The following is a 13,005-nucleotide window of genomic DNA, read 5'->3' as shown; positions in this document are numbered from 1 at the left end:
ATTCCTGGAGGGTTTCTGGGTTACCAAAATCCTATGTGTTATGTGGTGATGAATGATTACTTTTCATGATTGTTTAATGTTTAATTGCATACATGATAAGAAAGTAAAAAGGATAGTATTTCTAATTCACCTCTATTTTATTTGAAAGTTTGATTTGACATTTTTGGACGTTGAATAACTGATTCACCCCCTGTCTTAGTTATTCTAAAGAATTCTAACAATTAGAACATTTGTATCTCCTCCATAAATGTTGTGAAGAGAATCCCACATTTTCTTTGCACTATCATAATCCTTAATCTCATTAAATTTGGCATAACATAAGGAAAAGGAAATCTCCAACATTTACTAGTTATGTTCTTTCTTCTTTATTAGATCTTTAGCAATTAGGGCTCTAGTAGGATCAAAATGCTCTATGGTGCTAGTAGATTGTGTATGATCTCCAAGACCTCCTACATGTAAATTCATCAGACTTTACCATGTAGGAAAGTTATCTCTATTAAGCTTGGGTACCTCTCTTTTTGACATCTTGATCTTTTGCTTCTACTACCTTCAAACTATTCCTCTTAAGTAGATGACTCTGATACTAATTGTTGGAATTCTTTAGAATAAATGAGAGGGTGGGAGGTGAATAAGTTATCCAAGGTCTAGATGTACAAATAATTTTTTTCACAACTTACTGAACCCATATCCATAAAACATATTCATCATGCATGCATCCATTAGATCATACAATGACTTAAACTTCAAGGTACTATCAAATCAACTTTGTAAAAATGTAAGCATGAAACATAATAGATTCAATAACACATTTGGCACAATGATTTTATGTGGACACCAAATTTGGAAGAAACCACCACTAATATGCTACTCATTCTCACTCTTCTAAAGTGATTCCCTATGAAATGCCAATTTTGTTAAAGGTTAAAATATACACTTTTAAATGTGACCTGGTTAGAGGACTTTTGATAATTCACTTGGAATTTTACCTAGTTAAAGGATTTACAAATGATTGTTAGGCCAACCTTAATCCAAAGGATTTACCCTAGATTGGTACAATTATTAGAAAGTAATAGTAAGGCTTGGTCTCTTGCTTTTCTTGTCAATATCAGTCTCTTCTCTTTAGTCACTGAATTGAGCAATATCTTAGACTCATTGTCTTCCTTAGGTTCTCACACATGAAAACCTTTTATTTTAACTAACCATCTCTATAAATAGAAAATTAAGACCATTTTCATTCATCCTCTATTAACCTTTTTAGTGTTAGGTACGATTCAATGAATCTACCCATCTCTTTATTTTGTTCCCTTCTAGAATCTTCTCCTTCAATTCTCTTTGAATTCTCCTCAAAACTATTTATCTTGAATTCTATGCCACCAAATCATTGAGCTTAACTTCTCAATGGTTCACATAATCTAAGAAATCAAACTTATCAGCTTAGATTCATCAAATTCATAATCTTTCTCATAATGCGAACACTTGGCATTAACTTGCTTCTGATGCTTAACACATATAGTGTTTCTCAACATCCACTATGAAATCACTTGGTACAAACTACAGTTTACTAGTTCTTAGTATCAACTAAATTTTACTCAACTTATAGTATATCACTTGACATACATTGTAATTTGACTTTCCTTGGCTCCAACTAATTGTCTGATCGGCTCCAACTAACATTGCCCAACACTTATTGTGGAGATTGTTAAGCTTACTAGACTTAGTTCTTTTTACTTGTTCTTCTAAACTTAATTAGTGTATCCATCCTTTACAACCATAAGTAGATAATAAATGCACTATAATATCACTTTCCTAACTAATCCTTATACTCCTTTTCCATATAATAACTCAATCTTTCCTCTAGATGCTATTATTATCTCATTTGATCAAATCCTCTTCATCAATCAAACAAATGATAGTACTCAAATAATTGAAGTAGTTGTCTTACCAACAAGTAGCATGTTTGACATTAGTGACAAAATAATTGTTGAAACACACTCTCTTTCTTGTATCTATTAGAAATGGAAAAAGAAATCTGTAAATAAACAATACCAGGAAAGAATCTAAGTGAGTAAATGCATGAAAGATATTACCATAAAATAGGAGAGAGAAAGCTTCAAGCTCCAACAGCATGAGACAAGATATTTGGAAAGGGGAAAGAAAAGAAAACCCCTTGTGATATTATGAATGAGGCATGAAAAGCCTAAGAAGGAAGAGAGAGAGAAATAGAGAGCAATGCTCATACAATAATTGAGAAGAGGAAGAAACCTCATTGTTGTTAAATGAGAGAAGAGGGTAATCTCTTAAATAGAGATGAGAGAGAGGAGTTAGAATGTAACTCCCATCTCTATGAATGCCGCCATTCATATGTGTGTGAGGCCAAGTGTGAGATTCCTCTTAAGGAGGAATAATCTAAAATTAGAAATTACAATAAGTATTTGTCCTCACATATTCCACTAGATGACAAAATAAGATGTAGTGGAAAAAGGACAAAAAAGAAATATATTAGGATACCTTGGCTTATATCCTAATATATTATAACAATAAATAAAGGAGGTCTAACCTTGGTTTATAAATACACCAAGGAAAGATTACAACTTCTAACACCCCCCTTTAATCTTTACTTGGGGTAATTACATCAAAGGGTATTAAACCCATAATTTACAAAAATCTGCAACTTAATCTTCAATATGAAGTAATTTGATTGTCTTCAAGCCATATGGAACATTTGTAGATCCAAGAGAAGTACATGAGTCCTTTGAATGTGATCAAGTGGAAGCATAAACACCTCTTCAAGAAGGTTCCTTGATGGATCACCTGAAAAACAAATAACAACAAGACAAATATCCACAAGTAGAATTGCATCATATATGCAAATTGTTAGAAATGGAAATTCGAAATCCTTTTGAATAAGGATAATAAAACTCTCATAGAGAAACAATGAGTAAAAAATGTTACCATAAAACAATGGAGATAACCTGATATCAAGATAAAGTATATGCTCAAAAAATTGTCAACAAGGAAAAATTGAGTAAAAATAAATGAATGTATTCACCCACATGCAATGGAGTTAACATGATATCTAAAATAAGTCATAAGCTCAAAAATGAGCATAATATGGGTCAAAATGACCAATCTTTATGCAATAAGTCTCTCATGAAAGAAATATACTAATGCACTAATGACCATAGACAAGGTCAACTAATGATACTTGCATCAATCTTGCATCAATCACGTGGATATAGACAGTCCACTTAATGAATCTTCCCACTGCAAGTTAATGGGCTGTAGCACCATAACTTACATGACTCACGATCTAAGCAATGAAGGATGCAAATCATTATCACATTAATATATGAAAATAAAGTAAAAAGGAGAGACATGCTGATCAAAGTAGAATTATCATGATTTGTTAAGATAGTCAAAAGAATGGATTATGAGGATAGAACAACATATTGCCTTCAAATTGGATCAAATTATTTGAATTTGGAGAGAAAACTTGAATAATAGTATCCTCTTCATGGAGGAACAAAACATGGAGGGAAACTCCATAAAAAAAATATTATCCTATCAAAATGGAACTGATAGGATCAAATGGAGGAAAACTCCATATAAAATGAGTGCATACCAATATAGGATGGAGGTATACTCCATGGGCTAGATAAGGAAACTATGTATCAGTTATACTGAGGGGACCAACATAGTTATCCTTGAAAAAATTGACTGCCTATGCAACTCAAAACAAATATCATATAAATCATGTATATCAATGGTATAAAACTAGAAAATGCCAACATGGGCATAGAAAAATGCTATAAAAGCATAAAAGTGCAACTATGGGCACATCAAAATATCAAAATGAAGGCAAATGTGTAAGATTACTCATAATCCAATTAAGTAAAATTTTTTAAGGAAGATCAACTAAACATAGATATCAGGTATAAAACTCCATTGAGGGTAAACATGAGTATTAAAATTATAATAGGTGGTATATTTATCTTGCTATATATGTGTGCACCCATATATACTTAAAATATCATAGTATGAAATCATACAATTACAATTATTAAATGATAGCTTGATGCTAGAAAAATGATTTCTCCTTCTTTTTTATGTAAAAGAGTAATTACCTTCATGTAAAATTTGTTACAACTAACCCTGCAAAAAGGTTAGTAAATAATGATAGAGTTCAGATCTGGCAGATAAGAATATACTAAAAAGAGTTAAAAAAACTTTTCTAAAAAAAGCTTGAGAGATAGAATATTACATTTGTTTGACAATGAATGATATCATGCCAAAAATAGGTTGACAAAAGGTAATAATAAAAGAAAATGATACCTCTACAAATGAAGCACTACTAATGCTCAAAAAAAGAATCTTGCATGCTAGAAAAAGAGTTTTGACAACCCATGTAAAGATTCGTGACAGATGAGATTAATCGCAACATGGAAGGAAGTGGCAGAAAATTATATCCTATATGCTAATTTCCACACTCATTTAGGACCTGTGGGTGCCAAGCATAATATGCACCCAATATTTAAAGTCGTCATTCAAAATTAGTGCACAAAGAATAAATGAATCTGTTACTATTAGAATAGTCCATAAATTGAGTACTAAAAGAGTCTGAACAGACTTCATAATCGATATTGCACCCCCTCCCATGCATAAAAAAAGATATACCAAAAAATATTATAACTCTTTGATAGTGTAGTTATACTAATATAACAAGGACATCAAACAAGTTAAGCAATATTAAATGCCCTGTAAGAAAGAGGCTCAAATTTGATGAAAATGGGGAGAATCTCGGTGGTTTTGATGCCCATAATGCTCTGTTGAATGCAGAGCTCCATTTCGCAAGCTTTGTGAGAAGATTTGAGAAGAATAACTCGGGCCCAGAGGAACATGCCCATTGATTTGGGGTGTTTAAGGATAATCTTCGAAGGGCTCTGGAGCACCAGAAGTTGGATCCAAGCGCCGTTCACAGCATCACGAAGTTCTCAGATTTGACGGAGGTTGAGTTCTAGCGTCAATATTTAGGGCTTCAAGCATCGCCGTTTCTAAAATTTGACGCTCATGATGCCTTTGGCAATTTATTATTTCGTCACAGCAGCGAGCATCTAGAATTTCGATGGGATTCTGCACTAGAAAATGACACAGAGGATTGTGTCAATGGTGAATGACTGGTCCAATGTGAAAATTGCTCTGGATATAGGATGCGGCTATGGTATTTTGCTCAATGCCGTGGCAATGCAGCTGAAAAAGGAGTGAAGCTACGGGCGAGTTGTAGGCATAGATCTGTGGTTAGATGGCCAAAAAACCATGTCTTCCACTCTCAGAATGGCGGCAATTGAAGGCATTCAGGAGAAGGTTACATGCAGCCAAAACACCGCATCTGATGGCGACGGGGGAACCAAAGGCACAAAGTGCCAAACACTGACACGAAGAGCAGTAAGGGCTACCAAAAAGAAGCCCAAAGGGCAAAAAAAAATGACGCCCGGGCCTCCAAAACAAACCCTAAAATAACAACATGATCGCAGGAAGGATGGAGGAGGAAGAACCAGTCTCCATCAAAACCGATCAAAGAACAGTATGGGGATAAAATTCAAGATCCAACATAGTGGGATTCAAATTTTCTTAGAAATTCAGTTAAAGTTTAAAAAACTTAAAGCATGCATGTAGAGAGAAACTAATAAACCTGATTGCATAAAGAAAACCGATCTTTGTCAGAGCATAATAATAAATAAATGATATGAAGTAATATTTTGTTGTTTTGGCTTGGAAAATCCTTTGGCAGTAAGCCTTCCAAAGGGGGTTAGATGAAAATTACTAGAAAATAAGAAGTAACCTGCACAAATTAGAGCAAACAAAAGTTAAATGGGTTTGGCGGTAAACTAGCCAAATCCAAAAAAAAAAAAAAAATTCAATTTCTTCCATCTTAAGAAGATTAAAAAAGAAATTAGTGAAATCTCTCTCAAGAGTCTCCTTCGAATCATACCTTCATGCAAACACTCAAAACAAAGATTACACTGCTCTGATACCATGTTAGAAATGGAAAAAGAAATCTATAAATAAACAATACCAGGAAAGAATCTAAGTGAGTAAATGCATGAAAGATATTACCATAAAATAGGAGAGAGAAAGCTTCAAGCTCCAACAGCATGCAACAAGATATTTGGAAAGGGGAAAGCAAAGAAAACCCCTTGTGATATTATGAATGAGGCATGAAAAGCCTAAGAAGGAAGAGAGAGAGAAATAGAGAGCAATGCTCATACAATAATTGAGAAGAGGAAGAAACCTCATTGTTGTTAAATGAGAGAAGCGGGTCATCTCTTAAATAGAGATGAGAGAGAGGAGTTAGAATGTAACTCCCATGTCTATGAATGCCACCATTCATATGTGTGTGAGGCCAAGTGTGAGATTCCTCTTAAGGAGGAATAATCTAAAATTAGAAATTACAATAAGTATTTGTCCTCACATATTCCACTAGATGACAAAATAAGATGTAGTGGAAAAAGGACAAAAAAGAAATATATTAGGATACCTTGGCTTATATCCTAATATATTATAACAATAAATAAAGGAGGTCTAACCTTGGTTTATAAATACACCAAGGAAAGATTACAACTTCTAACAGTATCAATATGTTTTCAACAAGAGCTATGATAATATGTTCAACAAAAGATCGTAAGGCAAAGCAATGAGTCTTACAATCATCATGAGATTAGGAAAGTTGACTATGAAGAGTTAAAAAATTCTAAAGGAACATATGGTCAGGAAGTGAGAATTATGGACTTGAGATCATACAATGAGTTTGTGAGTTCAGGAGGCTGGAAAATGAGATTGCAAACTTATGATATTTTATAAGTTTGGGAGGCCAAGTCTTAAATATTTTAAACATATGAAAGGAGATGTGGGTCCCACCAGGGTGAGATGGCCAATAAGGATGCACCATGTGGCACCCAATGGATAGAGAATAAGGTAAATAATAAATTGAAATATTGAAATTAGATATTCCAAAAAAGGAGTGCTCACCTTCAAAGATAAGATTTGGAATAAATTTGATTATTTTCTAAAGTTTAAACTATATCAATTTTTTTAAATTTTTGAACATTTAAAATTTGTTCATGACCAAGGGCTTGATTTTTCAAATGAACACCAGAGACACCATTTTTATCCAAAATATGGAGTACAATATACCATTGGACATAAGAGAAGACAAAATTTATGAATCTGCTATCTAAATTTGTGTAGGTCTTCAATGGCAAAAGTTATAAGCAATTTTGTATATTCTGGGGCATTCTCAATAGAATGAATGATTTTCATCATTGAGCATGAGAATTAGTCAGATAGAAGATAGGGGAGTTTGTTGGCTCTAGATTTAGAGGAAAATGTTTTTGAAATATTATTTTGCCTCTAAAACCAAATAGCATGGATTTTGGCATGGATATAATAGATGTTTTTTTTCCCCTTGTAAATCAATTATATAATTCAATCATTCTAGTGCCATTCTTTAGGATACTTTCAAAATAGAGTCATGGGATTTAATTTTTAGTTGAATGTCATGCCCATAATTCAACAAAGCAAACACAACTATTTTTTTTTCTTTTTTGAAGAAACTAAAGGTAAAGAAAAAGACTTAGTCTATTTCTAACCTTGAATTTATGAAGTAAAATAAAGGAATGAAGCTATCCTACTCAGAATTTGGATTCAAGTATCCTATGAGGGGACACATGTTTGCTATCTACTGGATGCAAAACTATATTGAGATGCTATGGATATGAGCCCTTAACATGAAGCACTATGATATTTGAGTATAACCCAAATTGTGTCATAGAATTGGTGAAGATCTAGTGATGCAATGTGAAGGAGTTTTATCACTTAATCATTTTATTTCCATTAAGATTGAGTTTACATTTATTTCAATAATTTCATTCTTATTAATATTCAATAATTATTATTATTTTGAAACCACCCATACCTACTAATTTAATATGCACTCTTTATTTAATAGTTAAAATTACTATTACATAATATGAAACTAACATTACTACATTGCAAATAACATTCTAATTAACCACCAAATAAAACTATCATCAAATTCAATACTACCTATGCTACTCTTAGCAATTAATCTAAAAACAATATATATAATTAATACATTTCTAAAATATCTAAATCAGAATATATTATAACTAAAATATCTTTATATATATATATACACACACACACACACACACACACACACATATATACATATGTATATATATATACATATGTATATATATATACATATTATATATATACATACATACATACATATATATATACATATGTATATATACATACATATGTATATATGTACATATATGTATATATATATATCTATATATACATGTATATATATGTATCTACACATGTATACATACATATATATACAAATGTGTATATACATATTTATATGTACATATATATACATATGTGTATATACATGTGTATATGTACATATATATACATATACACATATATGTATATGTATATAAATGTATATCTATCTATCTATCTATCTATATAACCCTTAAATTGTCAACTAATCCATATTTTAAATAAAATCAAAATAAACTAAAATCTAATTAAACAATCCCTATAATCCAATTATAAGTTATAAACAAATAATAGAATTTTCTATTTCTTAGAAAACTACCTATATTGGCTTAGCACTTTATTAATTTTACATAACACTATCCTTAATTTGTTAATTCCATAGATTTGATTAATGTTACTTTAATAGTTTTCATAAATTTCATTAACTTTAATCTATTACTACTGCCTAGGCCATAATTTGCATTACCCTTAATTTCACCTAAGTCTCTAATTCCTTGGTCTCCCCTTTCTTATCTGACGCCTACTTTACCCACATCCTTGTAGGTGGGCATGGACCTCCTATTTCTACACATGGGACATCTAGGATAGTCCCCACTTCATGTTAGAATCAAGTACTTATGACATAGCTTTTAATTTAATCATTTTTGATGGAAAAATTTAGCATATGTTACCTATAGATCTTCATTGCTTTCAAAACCCAAAAATCATTCCATTAGCCCACATACTTGGTGGCTCTTCCCAAGGCATATGTCTGAATCAGAAATCAAGGCCAATGCCAAGGTAAATTGACCAACCATTAACTCCATCATTGTAACACTTGCCAAAGTTCTCCCTTGCTATTCCCTAGGCATGGGTTGGTGAAGAAAAGGGTTGATATATAATAAAATTTTCCTTTCAAGTGGGGAATGCCTAGATAAGAGGGCTGACACATGTTAAAAATGAAGGCATGTTCATTATAGCCTTGTTTAAAGTGCTGACAAGAATGGACACCTAGTTTGAGTTTACATAAGATGAAAATTGGAAATATAAAGGGGATAATATTTATTTATATGTTTAGCAAGTGTGAGGGATATATATATATATATTATTATTATTTTTTTAATTTCTTTTCTTGCACAAGGCCCCATCATATCTTAAGGACCTCAATAAGTTATGATTGCCACCTTATTAATGAAGGGGCAGTTTAGGATTTAAATGTTTCTACTTAGAATTTTCTAAGATAATTAAAAAAAAAAATCTAACTCATCAATTATCAAGATACCAATATTTTATTTAGGGTCTATTATTTTAATGGACTTTAATAGAAGGGGTTGTTTTTTTTCTTTCTCATACATTTTGCAGGAAGTTATTATGCACTTCTAGGTCTTTATTTGATCTTATCTTATTGACTTAGTTTTTCTTTCTTTTTGTTTCCCATGTATTCTCTATGATTGTTAGATTGAATTGGTGATAGTATATCATTACATCATGCATTAAATTTTCTAATTCTAATAAACAACTTTAACAATCATCAACTATCATATTACTAATAAAATCTACTTGCAAGATACAATAACATGGAGCTCAAAAGAAATTATTGAAACTATAATTTCATGAATATCAAATATACTTTATTGGCATCCAATTCCATAATTCAAACTATTTACAAATCCATTGCTATCAATTTGGATATTCTACAACCAATTTTGAAATTCAATACTAAACATCAAGTAACTAAATTATTCTCATGTAATTGAGGAGATAAAGATATCAAGGAGATAATGTCCAATTCATTCTTAATGGTAAATCATGAAACAAAATTCTTTCCTTCAACACATTCCAAATTTAAGTATTTATAAGAAAACATCAACACAAAAAAATCTCTCATTCATGTCCCTTTCAAAATTTACTTTCAACACAATATCAAGCATGAACAAGGGTTGTGGAATGACCATATCAAACTATACACAATGACAGGACCATTTGATACATATATTATGCAAATCTCTCTCTCTCTCTCTATGGACATATGAGTGAGAACAATAACAAATCTCCTACAATAAAAACTAGTTCACATAATAAGTGGAGTTTATTACTCCATTTCCAATACAATAATAAAGAGTCTTCTTCTCCTATGCAAGAATAGACTATATGTACTTCAAGTTTCCAAGCTCATCAAATGAAAACCTACAAAAAAAAAAGATAAAAAGAATTGGGGAACCATGGAGGCTCACCTCCAAACCTAGGCCTCAAGGAGGCCACCCACCAAGCTTGGGGAATCAAGGCATAAATCATAGCATACTCCACTTTCTCATATCATGCATGACCACAAAAATATAGCAACTCAACACAATACATTGCAAGAAAACCCATCCCAAGGCTTTTACAAAGATTCAAAGATTGAATCAAGTATAGGATGAAGGTGGGCTCTCTCCATGAGGAGGATTTCCAGAGTTATGATTCACAATACACACATCTTCTCATTATCACCATGCCCTTTCGAGGCTTACAATATCTTTCCTTCCACACACCTCCTTGTACCTCCCAAAATGCAATTAAGAAACAAGAACACATTCCATTGAACATATAAAAATCATCTCCACACATGGGAGAGTTCCTTAACTAGATGTGTGATCCCAACTAATCCATTCACCAAAGCATCTCTTCCCTCCCAAGGGTCAGTGATGATTCACACCCATTACACAAAACACACATAACATAGAAGCAAAACAAGATTCAAGGAAAGATTCGCATAAAACTTCTCACATGCAACACTCAAAAAAGATCTTTTCCTACAAACCACATCTATAATACATGAAAAATTCATCATGAAATGAAGAACACCATATCTATTCTACATGCAAAATGAAGAACCCCATGGATCATGGGTACCAACCTCACTCCAAGCAATGACAATGGATAGTTCTTGTAGATATCCTTATCCTCTTCCTCCAAACCCTAGTTGTCTCTAAAGATAGAGAGTGGCCAAGTGAGTTCCCAATTTAGCCATGCCTCTATATATCCCTCTCATTTTCGGATTCAATATTTAATTCAATTTTTTGGGGCCTCCTAGGCCTACTAGGCACCCTAGAGGTCATTATTAGCCCCCTAGCTTAAAGTACTAACATGGGTAGGGTTTATTTTTGTCACTAACTCACCTTAGAGTTACTTTATGGACCTCCCAATTCTAGGTAATTAAAATTCCAAATTTTCCCATGGTGATAACATTGTTCTCTTTACTAATTTAGGGAAAAAAATCAAATTTCTCAATTAAGGCATTTAACTCTTAATAAGGTGGCCACATGATCCATCATTAGAGAAAATTTCATTTTACATAATGAGTACATGTGTCAAGTCACACATACAAAATGCACTATACATCACACATGACATGTTCAGAATCTACATATGAAATACATACTATATTCATACATCTCATGTTTACAAAATAAATACATCACAATGAGGTTTACGAATCTTACAAAGATTTAACTTGGTAGAGTCATTTAAACATGTGTCTATACCTTATTTCTCTATTAAATTTTCATGGTTCCTCTTCCTGCACATCACACTCAGGCATCAGTAGCCGAAGGGGTCAAATAAACATATACAATATAAGTGCATATAATAATATCCATATTAACATAAATCAAATTAGATTTCCTTTCTTAGTCTTTTAAATTATTCCATTTGAAAGGTTAAGATATCAAAATCTGCATGTCATAAATTATCATTATCAAATTATCTATTTGCATATCCTAACCATTCATTTGCATGTCATAAAGCATCAATCATCAATTTAACATTTATCTATAGATCAAAATTCTTTAGAATCAAATCAGCATTCTACATTGCATCAAAATCTAATAATATCATGTCATAAAGATGCATCCATATATGTTCAAACATTTCTTACACAATAATAGGTTCTTAGTGCATATAACAATGCAAAACACTACTAAAATATCAAAATCAATAGATAAAGCAATCCACTACCCATCTAAGTCTCAAATAACTGTCAAAATATCAAGGTCTTGAATATCAAAATGTAAATAAAATATCCATGCTATGATGGGTCAGGATGAGGCCTCACGTTGAAGAAATAAATAAGAGAGAGGTTTTGCAAAAGTAGGAGATGAAGATTTAAGTGGACATGTGTCACTTCTAGATTAGATTTGGATCCATTTTCCTTCTCTATATATTTCTCTTTTTCTCTCATTGAAAAGGTGGTTGATGGTTGGTTGTTTCAAAATTATTGACTAAAGCTCTAGTTGTGATCCCATCATTTAGGCCCAACATCTTTCTTTGTTATGAATAACATTGTAATTTTTTCTAAGAATTTAGATAATGTAGTCATCTATTATGTATTTTGAGTTCTTACACACATTTGATGTATTGGTTTCAAGGAAATGAATACAAAGCTTTGTTGAAAGTTTCAATTTGAACCTTGTCTCCTCTTTATGGATTTGTAATTTTCTATGATATATGTATTTTTTTGTTCCATTATGTATTTTGTCATTGGGTCAAGGACTTAAGTAAATTGCTTGATATACATTGACAAAATTGTAGGAATAATGGGAGGATTTGATAAGTATGAGTTTTATTTTGAAGATAGATGTATGTTTGCAAGATGAATGGATAGATACTATA

General features: G+C 31.8%; 1 pseudogene; it reads right to left on the bottom strand.

Moving 5' to 3' along the window:
- Positions 1-4,980: 4,980 nt before the first annotated feature.
- LOC149559696 (DEAD-box ATP-dependent RNA helicase 15-like) overlaps positions 4,981-13,005 on the bottom strand; it is a 62,895-nt pseudogene continuing 54,870 nt past the window's right edge.

The sequence above is a fragment of the Cupressus sempervirens genome, chromosome 4 (genome assembly GCF_028749045.1).
Source record: "Cupressus sempervirens isolate cs-2001-9-10 chromosome 4, ASM2874904v1, whole genome shotgun sequence".
NCBI classification, from domain to species: Eukaryota; Viridiplantae; Streptophyta; class Pinopsida; order Cupressales; family Cupressaceae; genus Cupressus; species Cupressus sempervirens.
Note: the sequence above shows the minus strand (reverse complement) of the source record. Positions and strands in the feature narration are given on the sequence as shown.